The sequence below is a fragment of the Schistocerca nitens genome, chromosome 3, assembly GCF_023898315.1.
Source record: "Schistocerca nitens isolate TAMUIC-IGC-003100 chromosome 3, iqSchNite1.1, whole genome shotgun sequence".
In the NCBI taxonomy this organism is placed as follows: Eukaryota; Metazoa; Arthropoda; class Insecta; order Orthoptera; family Acrididae; genus Schistocerca; species Schistocerca nitens.
In genome coordinates this window covers 835,918,846-835,945,307 of record NC_064616.1, presented here as the reverse complement: position 1 = coordinate 835,945,307, position 26,462 = coordinate 835,918,846, and the positions used below count along the sequence as shown (strand labels likewise).

The 26,462-nt window shown below is 41.9% G+C and overlaps 1 protein-coding gene and 1 non-coding gene across 2 annotated transcripts in view; both read right to left on the bottom strand.

The window, feature by feature from the left end:
• LOC126249783 (organic cation transporter protein-like) overlaps positions 1-26,462 on the bottom strand; it is a 405,395-nt gene that overhangs the window by 246,259 nt on the left and 132,674 nt on the right. The gene's annotated exons all lie outside the window — the stretch shown is intronic.
• On the bottom strand, positions 12,084-12,156 carry Trnar-ucu (transfer RNA arginine (anticodon UCU)). Its single transcript has one exon. It is a non-coding gene; the product is annotated as a tRNA-Arg (tRNA).

The following is a 26,462-nucleotide window of genomic DNA, read 5'->3' as shown; positions in this document are numbered from 1 at the left end:
GGCTGATAATCGGAGACGATTTTGTCAACAAATGTCATTTACTGCCAGCAATTAGACCTTGCGAAGTCTGTTTTTCTTTAACCACCTGTAACTAGCTAATTTGTCGAGGCCCTGATACGAGACATGTTTCTACCGAGCACATGCACGGTCACTAAAGCCCAACACTCGCCTAGAAAACTTGAAAGCCTAATTCCACGCCTGCATACAGGCCCTTCCAAATTCCTTTAGGCTTTACATATTGAAAATAAACTTCGTTGATAATAAAGGATCATTAAAATCTCACTTCACAAATTGTAAACACTATGTAAAACAACCTACACCCAGACCATACAAAGAACGTGTCTCCTTTACCTCCGAGGACTGCCAGCTGGATCATTAATATCGAGAGCTGCAAGCAGCGCCGCGAAATTATTTGATTGTTCAGGTGTTTGAGCCACTTAGTCGCAGGATCGCAATGCAGACCTTTTCATGCGATACTTCTCACACCTGCTAACAGGTCCTCCTCTTTGGTTAAAAATACTTGCAGTAATTTGACTATCTGAAATTCGCATGCATCGCACTTGTCGGTTCTGACAACATGTGAGGGCGAACGTACACCCAAACTACACGTGTCTGATCAGGATAGTTCCTGACCGTGAGCTTGCTGACGAGTCCTGTTTATCTCTACAATAACTCTGTTTATAATCCCCATCAAAAACTACTATTCAAATGACAGGTTAAATAATGTTAACACAGATTCAATAACCATTCCAGTTCTTTTACTGTAGTCATACTAATAGGTTTATACATACCAATTCTCACTCATTCTACAGTCACAGTCATTTGCTGAACTCTGCTTGGTTTGAGTTTGCCATCGCTATTTTCTACTTGACGGTTGTCATTGAATTTGACGTCATTTTCTGTGTAATGAAATGTAATCCGTTCTGTAGATTATCAAATTTTCCCGAGATATTAAAGAACTCTCCTGCAAGCGGTCCATTCTGCATGTTGACACTACTCCTCCTAAAGATCTGCGATGAAAACTTGGTACGTATAAATAACAAGTGTAAAGGATATAAGTATTCTACAACTGCCGGTTAATTTTTGTCCCTTATGAACACCATTTTACTCGTAAAAGGTGAGATCAGCCCCTGTACCACAATAACTGCAATCACTTAAAAAATGTAAATGTCTTTACTATAGTCTGAAGAAATTTTAAGTAAGTCTAAGAGAAATGCAAAGAACAAAGTTCTCTGGTCAGACGAGTAATATCAACAGCAGCAAAAAATGATGTAACACGAGAAGAAAAAAAGAAAAGAACGCCAATAATAGTAGCTAGATATCAACACAGACTCTCAAGCAGAAGATGAAAATATAGAAAAACGTAGATAAGGACATTAAAAGTTTAATTCCATACGTAAAGGGAGGGAAAAAAATCTAATAATCATTGATGATAGGAATGCTATAGTATGGGTAGGAACAGGAGAGAGAACAATATGGGTTCGGGAGAACGAATGACAAAGAAGAAATACTAAAGAGTTCTGCAACAAAATTTACCTTGTAATAACAAATACGATGCTCAAAAATCACAGGAAGGGGTGTATACCTTGGAAAAGGCTTAAAGACACGGTAATATTACATCACGGTGAGATAGAGATTCCGAAATCTGTTAAAGAATTGTTACTCGAAACCAATAGCAAATATAAGGTCACGTCACGGTTTAGTAATGAAGAAGGTTAGACTGAAGTTCAAGAGAATCATCAGGAAGAAACAGTATGGAAAGAAATGGAATACTGAAGCAGTGAGGAATCATGAGGTGCGGTTGAAGTTCTCTAACGCTGTAGATACTACTATCCACATCAAAAAAGAGGTTTTCCACCACCTCGGTTCCGAGAGTTCCGGAACCTGTATAGAAAATTGGAATAGAGATTAACATAAACATCATTTCCGCCCTTAGTATTGCTCACAAAAACCACACACTGCATGTTGTACCACCATACAGCGAGACCTTCAGAGGTGGTGGTCCAAATTGCTGCACACACCGGTACCTCTAATACCCAGTAGCACGTCCTTTTACATTGATGCCTGCTTGTATTCGTCGTGCCATACTGTCCACAAGTTCATCACGGCAATGTTGGTCCCGATTGTCCCACTCCTCAACGGAGATTCGGTGTACATCCCTCAGAGAGGTTGGTGGGTCACATCGTCCATTAACAGCCCTTTTCAATCTATACCAGGCATGTTCGATAGGGTTCATGTCTGGAGAACATGCTGGCCACTCTAGCAGAGCGATGTCGTTATCCTGAAGGACGTCATTCACAAGATGTGCACGATGGGGGCGCGAATTGTCGTCCATGAAGACCAATGCCTCGCCAATATGTTGCCGATATGGTTGCACTATCGGTCGGAGGATGGCATTCACGTATCGTACAGCCGTTACGGCGCCTTCCATGACCACCAGCGGTGTACGTTGGCCCCACATAATGCCACCCCAAAACAACAGGAAACCTCCACCTTGCTGCACTCGCTGGACAGTGTGTCTAAGGCGTTCAGCCTGACCGGATGCCTTCAAACACGTCTCCGACGATTGTGTGGTTGAAGGCATATGCGACACTCATCGGTGAAGAGAACGTGATGCCAATCCTGAGCGGTTTATTAGGCATGTTGTTGGGCCCACCTGTACCGCGCTGCATGGTGTCGTGGTTGCCGATGGACCTCGCCGTAGACGTCTGGAGTGAAGTTGCGCATCATGCAGCCTATTGCGCACAGTTTGAGTCGTAACACGAAGTCCCGTGGCTGCACGAAAAGCGTTATTCAACATGGTGGCGTTAGTGTCAGGGTTCCTCCGAACCATAATCCATAGGTAGTGGTCACCTATAGTAGGAGTAGCCCTTGGGCGGCCTGAGCGAGGCATATCATCGACAGTTCCTGTCTCTTTGTATCTCCTCCATGTCCGAACAACATGGGTTTGGTTCACTCCAAGACGCCTGGATACTTCCCTTGCTGAGAGCTCTTCCTGGCAAAAAGTAACAATGCGGACGCAATTGAACCGCGGTATTGACCGTCTAAGCATGGTTGAACTACAGGCAACACGAGTTGTGTAACTCCTTCCTGGTGGAATGACTGGAACTGACCGGCTGTCGGACCCCCTCCGTCTAATAGGCGCTACTCATGCATGGATGTTTACATCTTTTGGCGGGTTTATTGACATCTCTGAACAGTCAAAGGGACCGTGTCTTTGATACAATATCCACAGTCAACGTCTATCTTCAGGAGTTCTGGGAACCGGGGTGATGGAAAACTTTTTTTGATGTGTGTTTAATGACTACTGCAATAGGCAGTTCAGATGAAGAAGAATGGACATCTCTAAAACGGGCAGTCACAAAATTTGGACTGACAAATATAGATACAAAGAGGGAAAACGTTCAGGGAAACACAGGAATACAGGAATGTAGGTCACTTAGCAATGAAATGAATGGTGAGTGCAGGGAAAAGCTGCAGGAAAAATGCGAATAAATCTGGAAGAAATTACTGTCGGAAGGAATAATTCAGCATAGAGAAAAGTTAAAACGTCCTTCAGTGAAACTGAAAGCAAATGTATCAACATTAAGAGTGCAGGAGGAATGCTACTGTTAAGCACAGAGTTGAGAGAGCAGATAGGTGGACGGAGTACGTTGAAGATCTCTACGAGGAGGAAAGAACTGTCTGATGACCTGACGGATCAAGAAATAGGAGTAGTATTAGAGTCAGAGTTTAATGGCGTCATGGAAGACAAGTCATCAAATAAACTGGAAGGCATCAATAGCATTTCTTCAGAATTTCTGAATCATTTGGGAAAGTGGCAGCTGAACGACTATTCAAGCTGATTTGTAGAATTTATGAATCTAGAGGCATAGCATTGACTTTGAGGAAAATGTCATCCACACAGAGATATGTCAAATCCTTCTCGTATCTTTTTACTTTTCTTAACTGTCCACTGGCTTTTGCCACTTGCTAAACGTTTGCGAATGTAGACAACCTCTCGGAAAGTAGTATGTCGTTATACTCTTTAGGTTTGCATGTTTGATAATAATCTTGGTCCACACTTCAGACATCCTTCTTAATCCAACTAATATGAACATCCAGTATAACAAGCGACAAAGGCGAAGATTAATAAGAGTAACATCGCAAGATGCTGGCGTGTATGTCACTACTTGCACATTGACCAAGACGTCAACGCGCTGTTATTAAAAGTTTGTGGAGAACGGTATCCACCAGTAATTTTAGTGTCAGCAGGCAGAGCAGGAACAGTGCAGTCACCCTCATAGTTAGCACCTTTTAATAGAACATAGACAGGTAACTTGCTACTCCTCTTAACAGGTCAAGGAGCAAGCAAGTCAGCCGGCCGAAGTGGCCGTGCGGTTAAAGGCGCTGCAGTCTGGAACCGCAAGACCGCTACGGTCGCAGGTTCGAATCCTGCCTCGGGCATGGATGTTTGTGATGTCCTTAGGTTAGTTAGGTTTAACTAGTTCTAAGTTCTAGGGGACTAATGACCTCAGCAGTTGAGTCCCATAGTGCTCAGAGCCATTTTTTTTTTTTTTTTTTTTTTTTTTTTTTTTTTTTTTTTTTTTTTTGAGCAAGCAAGTCAGATCTTATTGATGCAACAGTTATTCATTAGTATGAGGTAATGTTCAGATGGCTGAGTTTCATGCGAGAGTCACGCGCATCTCTCGGCAAGGTAGCTCGTATATTCTGTGAGTAAAAGAGCACTTACGTAATGTATACAGCAGAGCCTCTGCCCAGGGCGGTCACTTTACAAGCATGATAGGGGTTCGTCATGGTCTACGTAACGTTACGCGTATTTAGGCAAGCTAATAGGCCGCCCAGTATTGGTACAAGGTAAGTTGTTGTACGGCTGAGAGCTGGCAAACAGCCCCAGGGCCGCGTAGGCGCCTCGGCCGATCCAGAGGCACGGACAGGTCCAGGGGCAGCGACCGTTGTTGCGGAGCGAAGGTGCGGGTGCAAAGGCTTGGCCGGAAACGAGAATATCCCAGTACGGGAATTTTGGCGCTTAAGACGACGGGCAATGTTCGAAGAAATGGCGGAGTGTCAGACAAGCTGGCTTCTCACAGCCTTTTGAGAATCTCTAGTAATTTACAGTCAAAACTAATAAACTTAACTCCGCCCGAACAGGCCTCGGGAGACCCTAAGGGTACTGACCGACCGCCGTGTCATCCTCAGCCTATAAGCGTCACTGGATGCGGATACGATGGGGCGTGATGTCAGCATACCGCTCTCCCGACCATTGTCAGTTTTCTTGACCAGAGCCGCTACTTCTCAATCAAGTAGCTCCTCAATTTGCTTCACAAGGACTGAGTGCACCCCGCTTGCCAACAGCGCTCGGCAGACCGGATGGTCACCCATTCAAGTGTTAGCCAAGCCCGACAGCGCGTGACTTCGGTAATCTGACGGGAACCGGTGTCACCACTCCGGCAACGTCGTTGGCAATTTACTGTCAAATATTAACGAAAATCTTAATACGTCTGTTATCTCAGAAAAATGAGGCGCATCCAATGACAACAATACTTTCATTATGTTTAAAAACAACAAAATTTAATAATTCATAGCGAATAAACGTTTCCACAATGAACCTCTGAATTAACAACTGCCGACCGGTGTGGCCGAGCGGCTCTGGGCGCTTCAGTCTGGAACCGCGCGACCGCTAAGTTCGCAATTTCTAATCCTGCCTCGGGCATGGATGTGTGTGGTGTCCTTAGGTTAGTTAGGTTTAAGTAATTCTAAGTTCTAGGGGACTGATGACCTCAGATGTTATGTCCCAAAGTGCTCAGAGCCATTTGAACCACTTTTTGAATTAACAACTTTTAAATGCAACGTGTTATTTCAACATCTCACATGATGGTGTTGCACTGCAGCTATCGTCTTTGAAAGCTACATATCTGTATTTCATTTCTGATTTATTACGTCGTTCATATCTTTTTTATTTCACAAACGTTTGTCAGAACATAGTATTCCCCAGAGTTACATAGCTAAAAATACGGCATGAGTATCTCACATTTTGCCACACTTGTGTAGTTATTTAATGAGAAGGTTTCTATTTTGCCAGTAACTTTATTTAAATGTTGACTGCAAGTGCTATTGAAAAACTATGCTAATTTAAAAGTGGTCAGTTGCATGTGTTAGTGGGCAGCACCACTGAGAAGAGAACCAAAAGACACTTATCTCAGGCAGGCATAAATTATTGTTCAAGCAATATTTAAGGACAATCTTTTGTAGTTTATCATTAGCACACTCACGCAAGAAAGCTGGTTTATTTATTTATGAACAAACTATTAGTTATATCTATTGCAAACTGGATGTAACCGAATGTTTATGACATTTCCTTATTTAAATATTATTGAAATACATTAGTTAAAGCCAGGAAGCAATCATATTGTGGCAAGTCATGTCTGCAGACCTTGGAATGATGTATTTTTGATGGGAATGTCCTTTAGCCAATGGAAAAGCAGACAGTAGAGGTACACTGCGACAGAGACGTGGAGATGCACATTTCAAGTAAAGAATATATTTATATTTCAAGAGGTCTTAAAGTGCTCCGGAGTAGAACTCTGGCTCTCTCTAATTGTATTACACAACTGAGAATGGTTAGAGTGTGTTTTCCAGTACCTTGTGGACTCACAATACGTGCATTTCTTTTAACTGAGATAGTTTAATACTTCCTGTATTTTCTGTTGTTTTTCAATGACGACTTTCAAAAAAAATGGTTCAAATGGCTCTGAGCACTATGCGACTTAACTTCTGAGGTCATTAGTCGCCTAGAACTTAGAACTAATTAAACCTAACTAACCTAAGGACATCACACACATCCATGCCCGAGGCAGGATTCGAACCTGCGACCGTAGCGGTCGCTCGGCTCCAGACGGTAGCGCCTAGAACCGCACGGCCACTCCGGCCGGCGACGACTTTCACACTGTTCAGTTTTTCCCATTTGTGTAAATCTTTGTCCTGTATTTTCTGTTGTTTTTGAACGACGACTTTCACACTGTTCAGTTTTTCCCATTTGTGTAAATCTTTGTCAAAAAAAGTACAGTAATCGAATTCCTCTGTGTATCATTTCAGTAGATAGTTATTCCCATCTCATTTTGGTATAGATTAACCAAGGCCAACAGCTATACATATATTTGAGGGACTTCGTTCCTTATGTCAACTTCGTGGTGAAAATAATCTTTTAAATAGCAGTTCCTGATCAGCCTACAGGCCATAGGATATACTCCTTTATTTTGTATCAATCATTTATGCTTAGGCATCAGGCGACTCTTGTATTGAGTCATGAGTATCAACAAATCAGCAACAGCTTACTTGCTTCTTTCTCTCATAACAGCTGACGGCTTTCATTTAACTCACCCTGACAGCTTACTTAGTTCCTCCCCACATATTCATTAATACCAGACTTTTTTTGAATGCGATCTGTAACATATCAAGATCACGTAAGCCGACATGAGTGATGTCAGAAGAATGGAAAAGAAAACTGAGCCATTGTTAGATAACAATCAGATTGGTTTTAAGGAAGTGTAAATCCGTCAGAGAGGCTAATCTGACTTTGTTCTCGATAACGGAGCAAGATCTAAGAAAAATCAGAACATGTTGTCGACCTAAGGAAAACGTTACACAATGTGAACTGGCGCAAGATGTTAGAAATTATCATAAAAGCTGATATAAGCTACAGGGAAAGGCGGGTAATATGCTGTACAATATGTACGAGAACCAGCAAGGAAAAATAAAAGTGGAAGGCGAAGAATGGTGTTCTCGGATTAAAAAGGGTGAGAGGCATGGATGTAGACGTTCGCACCTAGTGTTTCATCTGTGCATAGAAGAAGCAGTGATGGCAATAAAACAAAGATTCAAGAGTGGAATTAAAATTCAGGGTGAAAGAGCATCAATGATAAGATTCGCTGATGACGTTGCTATCTTCAGTGAAAGTGAGGAAGATGAACAGAGGGTCTTTTGAATAGAATGAACCATCTAATCAGTACAAACTATCGACCGAAAGTAAACCAAAGAGAGACATGAAGGATAGCAGAAATGGGACCAGTGATAAACTTAACAAATAATTAGGAAGTAAGAAGTAGAAATTAAGGAATTATGCTACCTTGTACGCAAAATAACGCATGGAGGACGATGCACAGTGGACATAAAAACCAGGCTATCACAGCAAAAGAGAGCATTCCTGTCGGAAAGACTTCTACTGGTAACAAATATTTCTCCACTGAATCGGGGAGGAGAGGGACCTGCGGAAAACATCGACAAGAAGATAGGACAGAACGACAGGATGTGTTGAAATGATTTTGCGCCATCTTCAGTTGTGATCTCTATTTTTTTGTTGTACTGTTATACAATTCCTATCCTAGACCATTTACAAGTATCTAAAACACAAGCATAATATACACAATGTATTACCATCAGTTAAGAACTAAATATAAAATATGTGGGATTTCAAGATATGCTACGAAAATCATAGCTTGCTTCACAGAAGATTTTCAATGGTACATTATGCCATACAGATTTTTGATTCTGGATATAATTAACTAGAGTTCATACTTTTTGTGCTAATGACTATATGTAACTGTCATGAAAGTGGACATGTTTAGCTCAGTTATGTGAGCACGTCACTATTAATCATTTGTTGCAAAGATATTTATACTAAGTATACACAGATAGACAAAAGTAATGTGTTCAACGCACATTGATAGCCCATAACGAGAGTTATTCTGTCATACGGGGGCAAAAGTATTAACCGTAATTAATTAAAATAAATTGTTTCTAAAGAAAACCAAAAAATCACGCCCCGATTTAAAGAACACACAGCAATAAGTGACAGTTACCGCTCCACCTTTGCTGCACGCTTAAAAGACGCCAACCACAAAACACGTAGTAGGCTATTAATAAATCACTGGAGTTCCTGCGTATAGCGCAGGAACAACGTCATGGATGTGATGGAAGACTGAAATTTATATCCATCTACAGGACCAGTCGGAAACAGCTATAAACGAACAAAAATAACTACGCAGCGGAAAATTTCTCGATGATTTTACGCCAGTCCTGCTATGATACTTAGCAGAGCCATAGAAACCACAGTCATTGCTATAGTCATGAACATGTAGAGCCACAAGACAAAAAAGATTACGTAACAGTACAATAAATCATGGCAGTAATATTCTAAATTCATAATTTTCATTCCCTTTCCGTTACACGGCTATAAAAGCTGAATTTTAAACTTTTATAAGCTCAGATGGTAAATTGTATATGCTGGTTTTATTTTAATTCAATTAATATTAATACTTTTACCTCCAAATGACAATAACACTCGTTATGCAGTGTGTATGTAAGTTGAATTCATTAACCTTCTGTATTTGCGTATATCATAAAATCTCTGTAACAACTAATTGAAAACGACGTGCTCCCATAACAACTGAGCTAACGCTTCCAATTTTATGACAACTACATACTCATCAGCAAAGCAATGATGAACGCTGATTAAACACAGAAGCAAAAACTGCAAGGCCTAATGTACCACTGACATTCTTCTTTGAAGCAAATTGTAATTTTCCTAGCCTGTATTGAAATCTGACACACTTTTTGTTTAATTCTTAACTGATTTAATATACTGTGTATATGATGCTTCTATTTTAGATACTTGAAACTTGTTTAGCACCGAAGTTGTGCAGTAGTACAACTAAACAGAAATGACAGCTGAATGCGGTATGAAAGCATTTAAACAGTGCACCGAAGCTGCGGACATAGTATCAGTGAAGATTATGGACAGAATGACGGCTTTCCTAGCGGGAAGGAGCGCCGGTCCCCGACACGAATCCGCCCGGCGGATGTATGTCGAGGTCCGGTTAGCCGGCCAGTCTGTGGATGTTTTTTAGGCGGTTTTCCATCTGCCTCGGCAAATGCGGGCTGGTTCCCCTTATTACGCCTCAGCTACACTATGTCGGCGATTGCTGCGCAAACAAGTTCTCCACGTACGCCTACACCATCATTACTCTACCACGCAAACATAGGGGTTACACTCGTCTGGTGTGAGACGTTCCCTGGAGGGTCCACCGGGGGAGGAACCGCACAATAACGCCTGCGTTCGGTGTGGGGCGGCGGAGGGGTGAAGTGGACTGCGGTAGTCGTCGTGGGGATGCGGACCACTGCGGCTGCGGCGGGGACGGAGCCTCTCCGTCGTTTCTAGGTCCCCAGTTAACATAACATTTAAAAAAAAAAAAAAAATGAAACGATCGTATGGAATTGTTGGCTGGGAGGCCCCATGCGGGGAAGTTCGGCCGCCGTATAACAAGTCCTTTTTAGTTGACGCCACTTCGGCGACTTGCGAGTCAATGATGATGAAAAACACACAACACCCAGTCATCACGAGACAGAGAAAGTCCCTGACCCCGCCGGGAATCGAACCCGGGACCCCATGCGCGGGAAGCGAGAACGCTACCGCAAAACCACGAGCTGCATAACATACATGGAATGTCTGTTAAGACATCAACGAATAATATCCATGTTGCCCGAGGGAGCTCTAGAGGGTTAGGGGCTGTAGAGCAGTTACACTTAAATCAGTAAAATGAAATGAATACCTTTAGCTGCATACAGGTGTTGATATACGTCAACGAGGACAGTTGAAACTGTGTGCCCCGACCGGGACTCGAACCGGGGATCTCCTGCTTACATGGCAGACGCTCTAGCCATCCTTTTTTTTTAATCTTATTTTTGTTCTACATTGTTCGTTGAATTTGTTCGTGGCGTACGTTGGATGACACTCGTTCAGATTGTTCGTTGTTCCGTTCACTCACAAGGGGAGGCCGCCAATTGTGAAATTCAGATTCGATTCATACTGCGCATAATAAAAGCTCATGGCCAGAGGTGTAATGTGGCAAAGCACCAAGATGCACTTCTCAGCCGTTGTCGAGAAAATCGACAGTTAAAAGAATCCGTTGCGGTGAAATACTCTCTACGATTAATAATTTTCCACAGCGTCGTGGCGCAGCGGTAAGCGCTCGGGTTTGTAATCCGAAGGTCGCCGGATCGAATCTCGCACCATGCAACTTTTTTTAGTATTTGTTTATATATACATACAATAATTACAAAAAAAATACTAAAAAAATTGCATTGTGCGAGATTCGATCCGGCGACCTTCGGATTACAAACCCGAGCGCATATATAATTCCCGGCAATCAGTTGCAACAATTATGCATATAATAAGTTGTTGAAAGTCGTTTGTCGTGGAAAAACTGGCGACTTCGAACATCATTTTGTTTTCCGCAAAGAAAGTTGTATTTCACAAATGTTATTAATTGTCTTCATAATGTTAACCACGTATAGTTAACGGAAGACGTAGAAACGATATTCCGAAACGAATACGTATAGCGTAAGTCAAACGTTCGAATTAGGATAGAAGCCCCACGAACACAAATTCGCTGTGGCAGGTATGAAACATAAACTCCGTTACTCGCTCGTTACACTTGAAGGACAGATGTTGAATGGGCCGAAACGAGCCGCCGCATAACAGCGTAGTTGCCTGCTAACTTCGAAAGAAGGTAGATGCGGTCCATAGCGCAACTTATAACATCGTCGAAAATCAGTGCGGACGGGAGAGCTTCGGTACACCCTGTTAAAAAAACGGAAAAATGGAGGCGGTGCAATTGGAGAGCGATCCGCCTTCACCAACATGCATAAGCAATTCATTAATGGTTTATATACATTTGAATTACAAAAAACTAATAATAAAAAAAAATTGCATGGCGCGAGATTCGATCCGGCGACCTTCGGATTACAAACCAGAGAGCTTACCGCTGCGCCACGACGCTGTAGAAAATTATTAATCGTAGAGAGTATTTCACCATGACGGTTTCTTTTAACTGTCGATTTTCTCGACAACGGCTGAGAAGTGCATCTTGGTGCTTTGCCACATTACACCTCTGGCCATGAGCTTTTATTATGCGCAGTACGAATCGAATCTGAATTTCACAATTGGCGGCCTCCCCTTGTCAGTGAGCTATTGTGCCTGCTATAAAATACTGTTACAACACTGAAATTTAATTATAAAATTTAGACATCCCTGGTGGGGATCGAACCCACGACCTTTGGATTAGAAGTCCAACGCGCTATCCACTGCGCTACAGGGACAGCTTTTGAAAATGTGTGTGAAATTTTATAGGACTCATAAGGTCATCAGTCCCTAAGTTTAAAACACTACTTAACCTAAATTATTTTAAGGATAAACACACACACACACACACACACACACACACACACACACACACACACACACATACGCCTGAGGGAGGACTCGAACGTCCGCCGGGACCACCACATTCCCAACTTACTGTCCCGCACTATATTCGCAGTGCCCCTGCCCATTACTCGCGGCTTTACCGATTCCCGTAAGAGTTCGGGCAATGTGTGTGCATCTGCACAGAAGATTGTCAAATGGCCGGTGAGCCTTAACTATATATATGAAGATGGTATCTGTTCTTTCGGACATGGGCAAGACAGAGATTGGAATATATTCAACAAATAATCCAGGACGCTGTGTGTTTAAGTGCTGCTCTAAGATGAAGTGGCTGACACAGGGAAGGATTTCGTGGCGGGACATATCAAAGCAAATCAGAAGATAGATGCAAAATAAGTGGAGCAAACAGATGACACAGTGAAGAGAACACTGGGCTCCTGCTGAAGAGGAATGCGTTCGACAATCATAACGCAAGATTTACACAGTATCTCTGAATAACTTACGGAAAATGTTGAACAGCTCCTTAGATATGGCCACGATACATTTCATTCCCCATTGTGCTCTATTTCTGATGACATCAACGATGACGGGAAGATGAACCAAAACCTACGTGTATTCCGACTGCCGTTGCATTTATTCTTCGTGTAACTTTGTCCTCCTAACTCCCAGAATCTAATTTCTTTATTCGGTTCTGGCTAAAAGTCGACGGCGCAATCACGATCTTTTGTGGAGAGAAGTTTCTCGTGAGAAGCCATATTAAGCCCGCAGCCGCCCGGTACACTTCTTCGAATTCAGTGGCCGTGCGAGGGGCCGAAGTTATGGACGGCAACAGCGTAAGTTGGCAGGCGCGCCGGTTTTCTGCAGGCGTAGGACACAGCAGCGCAATGGGCGTAAAAGGTGAGCACACAGTCACATCCGCGGCACACTTAACCCATCAGCGGGGGCCTTGACACGCTCACCAGGCCCCAGCGGCGGGCCTCGCCAGCAGTTCAGCCCATTCGCCATTCAATAGCAGATTGCTGTGGCATCCCTCCAAGCGCCATTAGTGAATGATGAACGACCTCGGTCTAAAAGTACCTTGTGCCCAGGAAAATAAAGTGCCTAATGAACTGTTGGAAATACGTTTCTGGGTTTTTGTCACGTGGTCGGTGACTGGTGACCCGCAGATATTCGCCAGTGAAAGAAATTAAGAAATCCGTTGCGGCATTCGATCTCGTTTCTACGACGATATGTAAAATATTTTTCAACTGAGAGATGTGACCTAGTACAAGGATATATGAGGTTGGCAAATTTAAGTAAACTGAACAATTGATAGTTAAAACGGAAGTGATATTAGGACTATTGAAGAGGATATTCACCTATTCTGCACATACCTAATATCATAAATGTTCAGGAGTAGAGCGCTAAGTCATTCGGAAAATGCCAAAGAAATCAGCTTTGTTTTTATTATTAAACGATCTGTCTACTGAGATACAACAAATAATTATTAAAATTAACAGCGTTATAGTACCCTTGCGATAACTATGTAATGCAATGAATTCGTTTGAAAATTTAACACGAATATACATATTCGATACACCAACATTTTACCTTACCACGTTACAGTTCTGTATCTGTTGCTACGGAGTAGTACCCTGACAAAGGCGGAAACTGATCAATCACACAGTACCCAAGTTATATTGTAAATGTTTATTAGCATTAAGGACAATGCTTTCAGGGGTGCAGCCACAAATGAAGGAAAACACGTTTCAGTTTCTGCAAAATGCACTAGGAATGCCAAGCAAGTCGTATTTACGTGTTCCGGAAGTGGGGCCGGCCGGAGTGGCCGAGCGGCTCTAGGCGCTACAGTCTGGAACCTCGCGGCCGCTACAGTCGCAGGTTCGAATCCTGCCTCGGGCATCGATGTGTGTGATGTCCTTAGGTTAGTTAGGTTTAAGTAGTTCTGAGTTCTAGGGGACTAGTGACCTCAGAAGTTAAGTCCCATAGTGCTCAGAGCCATTTTTGATCCAAAGTGGATGTGTTCAGAACTTTCAGAACTTTGTGTTATTTCTGATCTAGAAGCAGTCATGGTACGTATCAATATCAGTTCGGTTACCACATCGAGGTTTCTTTCATTTGAATTTTTACGATGGCACACGTGTTTTCATGTAAGGTTTTTCACATGTTTATGTTAACACCTCACAAAATAGAAACGGTCGTGATACCATACATTTGATGTATTTGGCACATCAGTCGTGTTCACTGAATACTGAGCGAGCATTGAGTACGTTTTTGATGTTGAATTTCACCTTAAATGCTACCTATAACACTGTTGGAAAATGGCATCTGGAGAGTTAAAAAAACACTGAAATTTATCAGTTGACGAATTAACCCACTATTGTCCAGAAATTAAGTAGTAGTAGGAAACTACAATAGGCTGGGCTCGTGGCTAGAATGGAACCCAGCGTAATTCCTTAGAAGGCATTTGAGGGCAGTCTCCAAGCAACAATACGACTCGGTCGACCTCGTACACAGTGGAAAGATGACATAGAGAAGGACGTCGCAGCATTGGGAATCCCCGCAGGGTGGAGAGAGACAGCGAGAGATAAAAGATTGAAGTAGATCCTTGATGCAGCGCTTGGTCTACAGGTCCTGTGAACGCTGAAAATAAGTAGGTAAAGCCGCAAGATGCAGACAGCAACTAATTGATTTAGCACCAGTGAGGAAAGATACGCTGCAAGGACCATAAAACGTTGTATCATTATGTTCCTCGCTCAGGATGTTTCATCGTGTCGTTCTAAAAGAACACCCATTAAAACTCTGACTCTCCTCAACAACACTGAAGAGCCAAAGAATCTGGTATACCTGCCTAATATCGTGTAGAGCCCCCGCGAGCACGCAGAAGGGCCGCAACACGACGTGGTATGGGCTCGACAAATGTCTGACGTGGTGCTGGAGGGAGCTGACACCATGAATCCTGCAGGGCTGTCCATCCGTAAGAGTACGAGGGGGTGGAGATCTCTTCTGATCAGCACGTTGCAAGGCATCTGAGATATGCTCAATAATGTTCATGTCTAGGGGGATTGGTGACCAGCGGAAGTGTTTAAACTCAAGAGTGTTTCTGGAGTCACTCTGTAGTAATTCTGGACGTCTGGGGTGTTGCATTGTCCTGTTGGAATTGCCCCAGTATTGGTCATCTTGTATGGCAACTCATAAAATAAAGCGTGATTGCGTTTTTCTAATGAGCTCACACTTCATGGTGAAATTTTATTCACTTTCTTTTGCAGCCTCTGGTAGTCTTGCTGGGATTCGACTTCTATTATAACGACCACATTAAGAATACGACACTGTTACCCGTTCTCACGCACTGCCTTGGTGTCGACGGTGTTTAATTACTTTAGCGTCCAAGATAGAGATTTTGGAATCAGATTTTAAATTGTAAGGCACTACCATGGGAAGATGTGGACTCTGACAATCTATTGACTATGAACTGGCGTTTAAAACTAAAGAAATTGTAAAAAAGTAGGAAATTAAGGAAACTGGGATCAGGATAAGCAGAAAGAGCAAGATGATGTTGAGAGTTTCAGAGGGTGCGTTAGGCAACGATTGATTAGAACAGGGGAAAGGAATACAGTGGAAGACGAATTGGTAACATTGAGACATGAAATAGTGAAGGCTGTTAGGGATCAAATAGGTAAAACGACAAGGCCTAGTAGAAATCCTTGGGTGACGTAGGAGATATTGAAATTAATTAATGAAAAAGAAAATATAACAATGCAGTACGTGAAGCAGGCAAAAGGGAATACAAACGTCTCAAAAATGAGATCGATAGGAAGGGCAAAATAGCTAAGCAGGAGTGGCTACAGGACAGATGTAAGGATGTAGAAGCATTTATCACTAGGGATTAGACACATGCCTCCTATAGGAAAATTAGAGAGACCTTGTGAATATCAAGAGCTCAGATGGAAAACCACTCCTAAGCAGGGAAGACAAAGATGAACGATAGAAGGAGTATACAAAGGGTTTGCAAAAGGGAGATGAACTTGCAGGCAATAATTAGAAATGGAGGGGGATGTAGATAAAGATGATATAGGAGACATGATACCGTGAAAAGAATTTGTTAGAGTACTAAAAGACCTAGATCGAAACAAAGCCCAAGGAGTAGACAACATTCCTTCAGACCTACTGACAGTGTTTGGAGAGCCAGCCATGACAGAACTTTTCATCTGGTGTGCAAGGTGTATGAGGCAGGCGAAATACCCTCAGACTTCAAGAAGAATGTAGTAATTCCAATTCCAAAGAAAGCTGGTACTGATAGGTATGAATATTAGCGAACTGTCAGTTTGATAAGTCATGGTTGTGAAATACTAACACCAAGCTAGAGTAGAAAGGGTCTTAGAAGCCGACCTCGGGGGAGATCAGTTTGGATTCCGGAGGTGCGTAGAACACGCGAGGCCGTACTGACCTTACGATTTTCAGAATACAGGTTACGGAAAGGCAAACCTACGTTTACTGCATTTGTAGACTTAGAGGAGTCGTTTACAATGTTGACTAGAATACTCTTTGAAATTCTGAAGGTCGCAGGGGTAAAATATAGGGAGCGAATGGCTGTTTACAGCTTGTACAGGAACCAGACGGCAGATTAAGAGTCGAGCGGCATTAAAAGGAAGCAATGATTGAGAAGGGAAACAGAGTTGTCGCTTTTCCCCGACACTATTCAATCTGTACACTGAGCAAGAACTAAAAGAAACCCAAGGAAAATCTGGGTAAGGTATTTGTGTTCAGAGGGATGAAATGGAAACTTTGAGTTTATCGATGACATAATTCTGTCAGAGACAGAAAAGGACTTGGAAGAGTAGTTTAATGGAATGGACACTGTCTTCAAAGGTGGATATAAGATAAGGATCAACAAAAGGTAAACAAGGATTATGCAATGTAGTCGAATTAAATCAGTTGAAGCTGAGGAAATTAGATTAGGAAAATGAGACAAAGTAGTAGATGAGTTTTGCTATTTGGGCAGTAAAATAACGGATGACGGCAGAAGCAGGGAGGATATAAAATGTGACTGGCAATGACAAGAAAAGCGTTTCTGATTGAGAAAGATTTCTGAACATCGAATACAGATTCAAGTGTTAGGAAATCTGAAAGTATCTGTATGGAGTGTAGCCATGTATAGAAGTGAAACGTGTACGATGAACAGTTTAGATAAGAAGAGAATTCAAGCTTTTGAAATGTGGTGCTACAGAATAATGCTGAAGATTAGGTGGACATAACACGCAACTAATGAGGAGGTACTTAACAGAACTTGGGAGAAGAGAAATTTGTGGCACAATCCGACTAAAATAAGGGATCTGTGGATAGGACACATTCTGAGACATCAAGGGACCATCAATTTAGTACTGGAAGGAAGTGTGGGAGATAAAAACCGTAGGAGGAGACTAAGCGATGTATACTGTAAGCAGATTCAGAAGGATGTAAGTTGTTGTCTTCTGTTTGTTGACATTACGAAGATTGTTTGCTGAGATATCATCTGAGTTTTAGTGGTATGCTCTGGCTCTGCCTGTATGTAGAAAAAAAGGCCGCAGAAGTAGTAGCCTCATTGTAAAGATCTATCTTGTGTAACGTATTTTTCACTTCTTAATTATCCCTTAGTCGTTCGTTATCCAATTTTAACGCTACGAGCTACCCTGTCAAACTTTTTGAAACATTACTCACTTTGAAACCTTGTTATCAAGTCAGGGAGGGGTAACCGATAAAACTTAACGATTTTTCCAGTTCCTCCTAAACAGACTGAGTATCATCATAGAAATAAAGAGCAGGTTCAAAGCCCCGAGTGTGCTGCGGTGGATCATCTCGCACGTCAACATGTTGCGCCTGCAGGCAGAGGTCCTCTCTTGACGGGTAAGGCTGGTTCCCACTAGAGCGCGGCAGCGCGGCGTGCGGCAACGGCAGCGGCAAGCGTTTTCTGCTTTGACGCTGCGGCTCGCGGAATTGGCGTTCCCATCTGGAAGCGGCAGACGCTAGCGGTAGCCAATGACGGACAGCCACTGAGGTACGAGGCGGGACCCACTGAAATGACCGGTGCGTTTGATTGACTATATCTTATGCCTACATGAAGGAAAGACGAAGTTGGGTGAAGACATACCAATTTTTCATTTTCTGTACAATGTACTCTTTCACATATTTCATTATTCATGTTTCTCATTTCACCATAAACAGATTTCATGACTACCGTTCATGATTGTTCACTATTTCCTAACACATTGAAACAATGTACGACAAAAGAGATTATTCAGATAGTTAAGCGAGACAAAAATTTAAAATGTGATACGGTAGCAGGTACAGGAAAACAGTAAGAACACAAAGGCTTGGGGGAAGGGATGAAAGTGGAAGCCAACTGATAGAATTTCGCACAGAGCATAATGTAATCATCACCAGCACCTTGCTTAAGAATCATGAAAGAATAATACATATTTGGAACAAAGTTTTCGAAACCAGGTTTTAAATTATAAGACATTTCCCGGTGCAGACGCAAACCTACAATACTTTATTGGTTACGAGCTGCAGTTTACAACTAAAGAGACAGTAAACGGTAGCAAATTAAGGAAATGGAACTTGAATAAGTCAAGACCCACAGTTTTTAGATAATCTTAAAGTTACCGTAATGCAACGACTGACTGAAACAGAGGAAGGAATCAGCTAGAATACGAATGGATATCTTTGAGAGAAGAAGTGGTGAATGCAGCAGAGTATGTCAACGGGAAGAAGGTACAGTAGAAATCGTTAGATAAAACGCGATATATTAAATTTGACAAGAGGGAAAAATATAAAAATGCAGCAAATAAAGTAGGCCATGGGAAATAGAAATGTCTAAACATGACGTTGACAGAAAGTCCAAAATTGCAACGCGATTTTGCACTTGGAAAACATAGGGGAATGAAAATGAGAAAGAACAAAGAAAACTTTGCTCAAAGGAGAAACAACTGTCAAGAACTCATTTGGCAAGCCAGAACTAAGCAAATAAGAGAAGGCTAGAAAGTGGTAGGAATATGTATAGAGGAGAGGGGGAGGGTTGTACAAACTAACATAAGCATAATGTTAGATTCCTGTGAGATGTTTGAACACGCAAGGCAATACTGATCCTACCATTTAGCTAAGTAGACGCACTGAAGAACTACGAAACTGTGTTTATAGCATTTGCATGTTTAGAGAAAGGTTTTGACAATCAATTAAAACATTCTTTGAAGCTCTGGAGATGTCACCGATAAAACACAGGGCCACAAGATTATCTACAACTTCTACAGACATCAAACTACATTTCTAAGACTTCAATGACTTGAAAGGGAAGCAGTAATTGAGAAGGCAGAAGTAGAGAGGATATAAAATGAAGACTGTGAATAGCAAGAAAAGCGTTCTGAAAAAGAAAATTTGTCCACATCGAATATAAATTCTAATGATTGGGTACTATTTTACAAAGGTATTTGTGTGGAATGCAGTATATGTGTGGAGGGCAGCCTTGTATGTAAGTGAAACGTGGGCGATGAACAGTTCTGTCAAGAAGACAATGGACGCTTTCAAAACGTGGTGATCAATAAGAATGCTGAAGATTAGATATGAGGATCGTGTAACTAAAGAAGAGGTACAGAATTAAACAGAGGAGGAAGAGGAAATTACGGCACAAATTTGACTACAAGAGGGGTAAGTTGACAGGACATATTATGAGGCGTCAAAGAGTGAGGACAAAGGGGTTGGGTGATAGTATTTTGATAATAATCATCTGTTGAAATGCTATTCTGCTATTTTATCGATTAATGTAAGCAGTGAATTTACTCTTCCATGCACTTCTCCACAAAACATTTAAACCAAAACTGAAATCAGCTGAACATCAAATCTTACAACCACTGTCTGACAACTACTGCATTCACTTTCAACTTTCTATAACTATCACTGGCTAGCCACACACACATACAGATATAAGGAGAACAAAAATAAACAAACATTAGTTTTCAGCATATAATTCTTTAGATTGGCAACATGTACATAAACAAACCAAACAGGAAGGGAAATGAGGTGAATACACTGTAGTTATGACTTCAAATCAGTGTTTTCGGTAAAATGTCTACAGCTAGTGACAGAAGAAAAAAGAGCGAACATGAAAATGTGCTTATGTTTCATAATCTAAGTTTTAGTTCAACCTCCAGTATGTGACCAGGTGAGGGGAAACGCAGATGTCCGCCAAAAACACGATTCACTGTAAGTAATCAGTTATTCATGTAAAAAAAGATGAATTGTTTTATAATGTGGAAGTATCACATATCAAAACAAAACTGAATCATTCTAGATTCCACCGAAGATGCCTTAAAGTAAAAGGCGAAACACGTCTTGAACCAATAAAGTACACTGGATAAAGAAAAAAACGTTTGTTACTTCCAAAGGAAATAATCAATAGCTGTAGATACTTAGCAAATTACATCTTATGATATACCAGCAAATTAGTCTCGGTTTAACTTCTCATTCCACGTGCTATTAAATGCCGTTTAAAGAAATTCATCTATCCCTTCCGAAAAAACTGTAGTTTCTTTCATATCTCGGTAGATAAACAGATTTTGGATATTTATCATGTGCGACGAAATACATGACTTTTCACAAGTTATCGTTTGCAAAAAAACACGTTTCAATTTCTTGAACCGTTTACGAAATTTCCAGTTGATACAACCACATGGTTTACGACGAGCAGGACGAAAGTATCGGTCACGTAGCGAGCGACCCGCGCGCGGTCACCGCACAGCCCGTCCGCGGTCACCGCACAGCCCGTCCGCCGACATAACATTCAATATCTCGAGAACGGTGATAGCTATCGTTCTGCTCTCAGCTTTAAAAACAATTTCGATATGTTGACTAAATTTCATACGCAATAATGTATTACCTAAAATGAACTGTACGCAAAGTCCACGCAATGCGTTTTTACCTCTGCACACTCATTCAAATTTCGTGTAAAGGTTTACGTAAATGCGATACAGCAAGTAACCACGACGAATAACGAAAAGAAATTCTGTCCTTTATCGAGAAAAGATATCAGGCTGTAACATGCCCAACAATCAAATTTTTCTACCGAATAGTTTCCTTGGAATCGGATGATAAGTATTTCATAGCTGCCGCCGCGTCCGCGCCAACGGTTCGGCGAAAGTTCGTGTGGCCCGGGGTTCCGTACCTGACGTCACGCTCAGCGCGTTCTGTGATTGGCGGCGCGCACCTGGAGCGTGGCACGCGGCAGCGGAAGCGGTTCGACATGGTCAAACCGCGACGCAGAGCCCGCCACGCCTTGCCGCTGACGCCATTTCCATGGCAACCACGCCGCTGACGCGCGGTTTTGAAGCGCGGCAGCCCTAGTGGGAACCGACCTTCACTGAAACTGGCAGCTACGCCAGTGGGTGGGCGCCGGCAGTAGCACGTACGCGCAGACAAGCTCGGCAGTCTAGCTGATGAGAGCAACTCTCCCGGCTGACGCAGCAGCCTCTTCACTGCGTCCTCCAAAGTTACCGCGGCTGGCACACCGGAATGTTTGTGGTTGCATCTTACTGGTGCACGATGACGCCTCGCGGCCGATGACGCAGAGCCGATGCACAACGATTGACGCAGTAATGGAACTTCGCCTTAGCAACAACGCACCGAAATGAAAATCGCGACTTTTCTTAATAAATTGAACATAGTAGTTGACTCGTTGGGACTGCACACGTTTTTCCAGAATATTCAGTTCTCTAAACATACAGATTCTCATTTCTGGAAGAACTCGCATAATAATATTCCATATATTCAAGTTTCCTCTGACGATCTGTATTGCAGGAACATGATTTACAAGTTTTGTGTGCGATTTTTTTCTTACTTATGACGTCTTTCGCATAGCATACATAATGACAAATACAGTTAACTGTATTCCACATGGTAAGCTGTTAGCGTACGACTTACAATTGTGTATGTTGCGTTAACATGTGTGTACTGGTCATAGAAAGTCAGACACCAAGAAGGATTCTAACTCGAAGTAAAACTAGCAAAAGTTATGCGAGCCAGTGCCGTACGTATAAGGGAGAAATGATCATCGCGATAAAATGAGAGCAATCAGGGCTCGCACAGAAAATTTTAAGCGTTCGTTTCTCCCGCTCGCCATTCGAAGGTGGAACGGTAAGGAGACAGCTTCAAGGTCGCTCATTGAACCCTCTGCCGGGCACTTTACTGTGAACAGCAGAGCAATTACGTAGACGTGATGCCAAAACATTATTGATTCGCCAATACATACACAAACGCCATCATCTGTAAGAATTAGTCGCCCATTGTTTCAGTTGCACACAATTCTTTTGACTTTCAATGGACGGTTTTCGTTGGTGGGGTATCATAAGCCCGGGTCTGACCTGATTCGCTGATCTGCACATCCGGTATCACATTCGGTTAGCTTCTATCATTCAAGATTGACCCATCAAATACGTATCTTAAAGGTATTGTGAATGAATTTTTGCTTTAGAAATGATATATTGCACCACATCAGATATTCAGTACGAGTGACTAAAATTAACTTCTTGTTATTTTCTTATTCCAAATATCATTTACACGAATTTTATCAATATTATTATACGAAACTAATACATGTACACCTCCTTTGACAATACAGGTACATGACGGTCGAGCACAGAATACGGAATACCAAACGACTTAAATTTAGTAACAAAAATGAACATTAGCCAGCAATGATAATACTAATATATATTCAAAATGAATGAACACAAGTAAAAGTTGCAGATGCAGCATGCTGTGACAGAAGTTAATCACACTATAATGCCATTGTTTTGCCTCCTGTGAAATGATCTGTACACGGGAATGCAATGAAGCACCCCACCCACAAAGCATTCTGCTAGATGTGGAGAACTCACCATCGCTTTTTAAAGAAACAGCAATAAGGTAGTATACCTCGTATTACGCAGGAGACAATTTTTGAGTTATATACTAAATTTGCTTAAGTTGAATTCACGTAAGCCATTTACAAGACATCTTAACCTCACTACAAGCTGTGGCCTTTAAGTCGAATCAAAAACTCTGTCAGACCAAGATGCCCTATTAACATCCATATGGCCGATGCCACAACTAAGGGAGGAAGAAATAAGCTTTCTTGCAGAAGGATGATTACATGCACATGTTTTTACAATTTAAACCAGGGCTTTACACAATTGGCAACAGAAGGAGAAAGATCACGAGGAATATTAAAATGGCCTGCATCTCGAAATACGACTGGAAGATGTGCAACACTAATTATAGGTGAGCTAAGTCACCTATTTCAGATGGCAGGGAAAAGCGGCTTAAATATGAGAAGTGTTGGGAGAAGAATAATTTGAGTGCGCTCTCCTCTGCCTGTTACGAGAGTCACCCGAGTTTCATCTGCCTATCATCAACATCGAATCTTCCAGAGACTGTCACATCGCACACTATGCTCTGAATAGAGCAAATTCGAGATATCGATAAATGGAACTGAAGCTGGAGGGACATCATCCTATCACCTGTAACCACAAGTGACATCCTCAAACGTGAATGCCCATTATTTGTATAATCTCAACGGACACTGTTCTCCTCGCAACGTTGGAGAAGTGCTTAACTAGTACCAGGTAGTTGCGTGAGCTTCCACTGCTGACTTACGTCATGGCAGTGAAGTGATATGTATGTGCCAATCGGCTGTATGTAATAATCATGAAGCTAGGTGTTCTAGTGAAGCGTAGCCCTTTCCTTTACGTCTTCGTGGCATGTGTACCGTGTTCACAGTCTCCTTCCAAGATGACAACATCTCTACTGGCCCGCTACATCACCTGATCTCAATTTCATAGGCAATATTTGTGACTATCTGGAGCAATGGATGAAACATAGCAATATCTATGCAATCTAACGAGCAATGAATAGCTTCAGTTTAATGTGGCGCACCTGAAGAAACTTTTGGACACACTCTGTCAGCAAATTCAGACCCGTATCTAGGATACAACCATTTCTGTGGTATTGGTGTGATGTCTCCCGTGCGGTGACTCATTTTCCGTCTAGTGAGCTTATATTTGCATTCGACCTGGTTTCAAAACTTATGGTAATAGCTTTTAGTAAAACTTTTATGCCGTGAATGCATAGAATTTTCATTTTTACTGTATTTTCTATCCCTTTATGTGCATTATAAAAGGTGCCCCAAAACTATGGAGTCAATTTTATGGGCGGCAGAGGATCCTAAAATGACAATTTTCGAACAACGAACGAAAGATCGGTAATAAATATTTCAGTGGGTATGAGATCTAGAATGAGTGACACGTGGGGGGGCACGTGTTGGAACACTGCTTACGTCTGATAAACGGGTGCATGCTACATAGACTTGACGCTCGAAAAGCTCATTTCGAGGAGTACAGTGTTGAGAGTACTATTGGAAACGTAAGTACACTCCTAAAAACAACTTGTGCAAGGAATAGTGCCAAATAATTTTGAACCAGTTATTCAGTTCAGTCAATTGATTATGTTGTAGTGTACTGAGACTGGCGATTGTCACTTCCAACGGTTGCTATGAGCCTCATTGGTTGCTGAAATGTGTAAGCTGTTTATGTCAGTTACAAACTAAGTATTACATTCTGACCTGTAATTTCTTATATTAAAGTACTCAATTTTGGTTCCTCCTCTATCATTCGCTCAGTTTTGACTAAGCTTTTTGAGACGTCCCGTCTTCTAACCCAGGACACAAACACATTCATTTTGACTTCCTTGTGCTGTCTTGAAGCATAATAATTTGTCAGTCATCCCAAGGATGACAATCGGTGTAGGGGGTGTAGGACTCGTTTGATAATGTGGTCTCATGAGATAAAGTCGTGCGGATCCTACGATGTGAGCTCTTCGGGCTGTCTAAAATTCTGGTGTCCCGCGGTGACTCGAGTAGATGCAATGGAAGGCAAATATCGTCTATTGACGGATTTGGAGTAGTTAGAGACTCCATTTGAAAACTTTTTGGTTTCGGTGCCGATTCACATTATCCAATAGACATTGCGAGAGTCGAAAGGTGGTGATCGCGCGACGCAGCAGCCACGGCAGCCACCTGTGTTGTCCATTGGCCCAACATGTAAGCACAAACACGAGCTCTAGAGCTGTTTCAACTGGAGCAACAATAGGGCTCAGCCTTTGACACAGGATGTAGTAGGCGGGGCAGCGTCCTTGGCTGGCAGCTGTGACGAATGCCGCTGAAGTGCACCTGTCTACCGGTGTAGGAACGCAAGCGCTCGTAGAGGCTGCAGTGCATCAGTGAACCCCTCACCCACTATCATCTGCATATGCCGTTTGAATATTCATACCATCCCAGGCATATTGTAACTTACTTGCAATTCGATAACTTTTTTTTTTTTTTTTTTTTTGCAAAGGGAGCCAGGTATAACGTACTTGCTGTTAATTAATCTGTCTTCTGTGATAAGTATAACGAGCCCTGTGTTCGTATTGCTGCTGAATCTGACAATCCAAGTATGAGCTTACAGTTACCGTTCTTTTATTCTTTCACTTTAAAGCAACTGTATAAATATCTGCTAATATCGATGCCTTTGCTCAACGGAAATTTTCAACTCTTTACATTATTTAATCTGATTGCTTTTTACATAAAATGTGACTGTTTCGGAGCTGAGTTGAACTGCAAGCGAAACTTTTAATTCCTGCACCATGGACACAATACTGATATAATCAAAAGTCTTTAACCCTTTCAGATATTCTGGCTACAATTGTGTACATTAACGTTTGCTGTGTATTAGCTGCGACAGACATATTTCTCCTCAATGGAAACCTCATGTCCACATTTTTGAATGTTCAATCATTTCACCGTGCACAAGTGCTGCTACCTGTTGGGCATAACTATAAAAATATGAACAAGTGAATGTAGCACGGAAGCGGTAGGTTAGTTATATTCCACTGTATAATTTTATATTATTATTATTATTATTGTTATTTTACGTGGTAATTATTTAATAATCGACTTATGCATTACAACGATGAATATTTCAAAATTAATTATTTTAGTCAGTAAAAAGAAGCTAATTGTACAAAGTATATTCTGAAAACTGGTACATGTAGGTGTATAACTCTTGCATCTATCACCTGAAAGGATTAGAGCATGAAGAAAAATTTTCCTTCCTCAGGATTTAAGGGGTTAAGAGTCGTCTTCGTCTTGAGAAATCGGTGG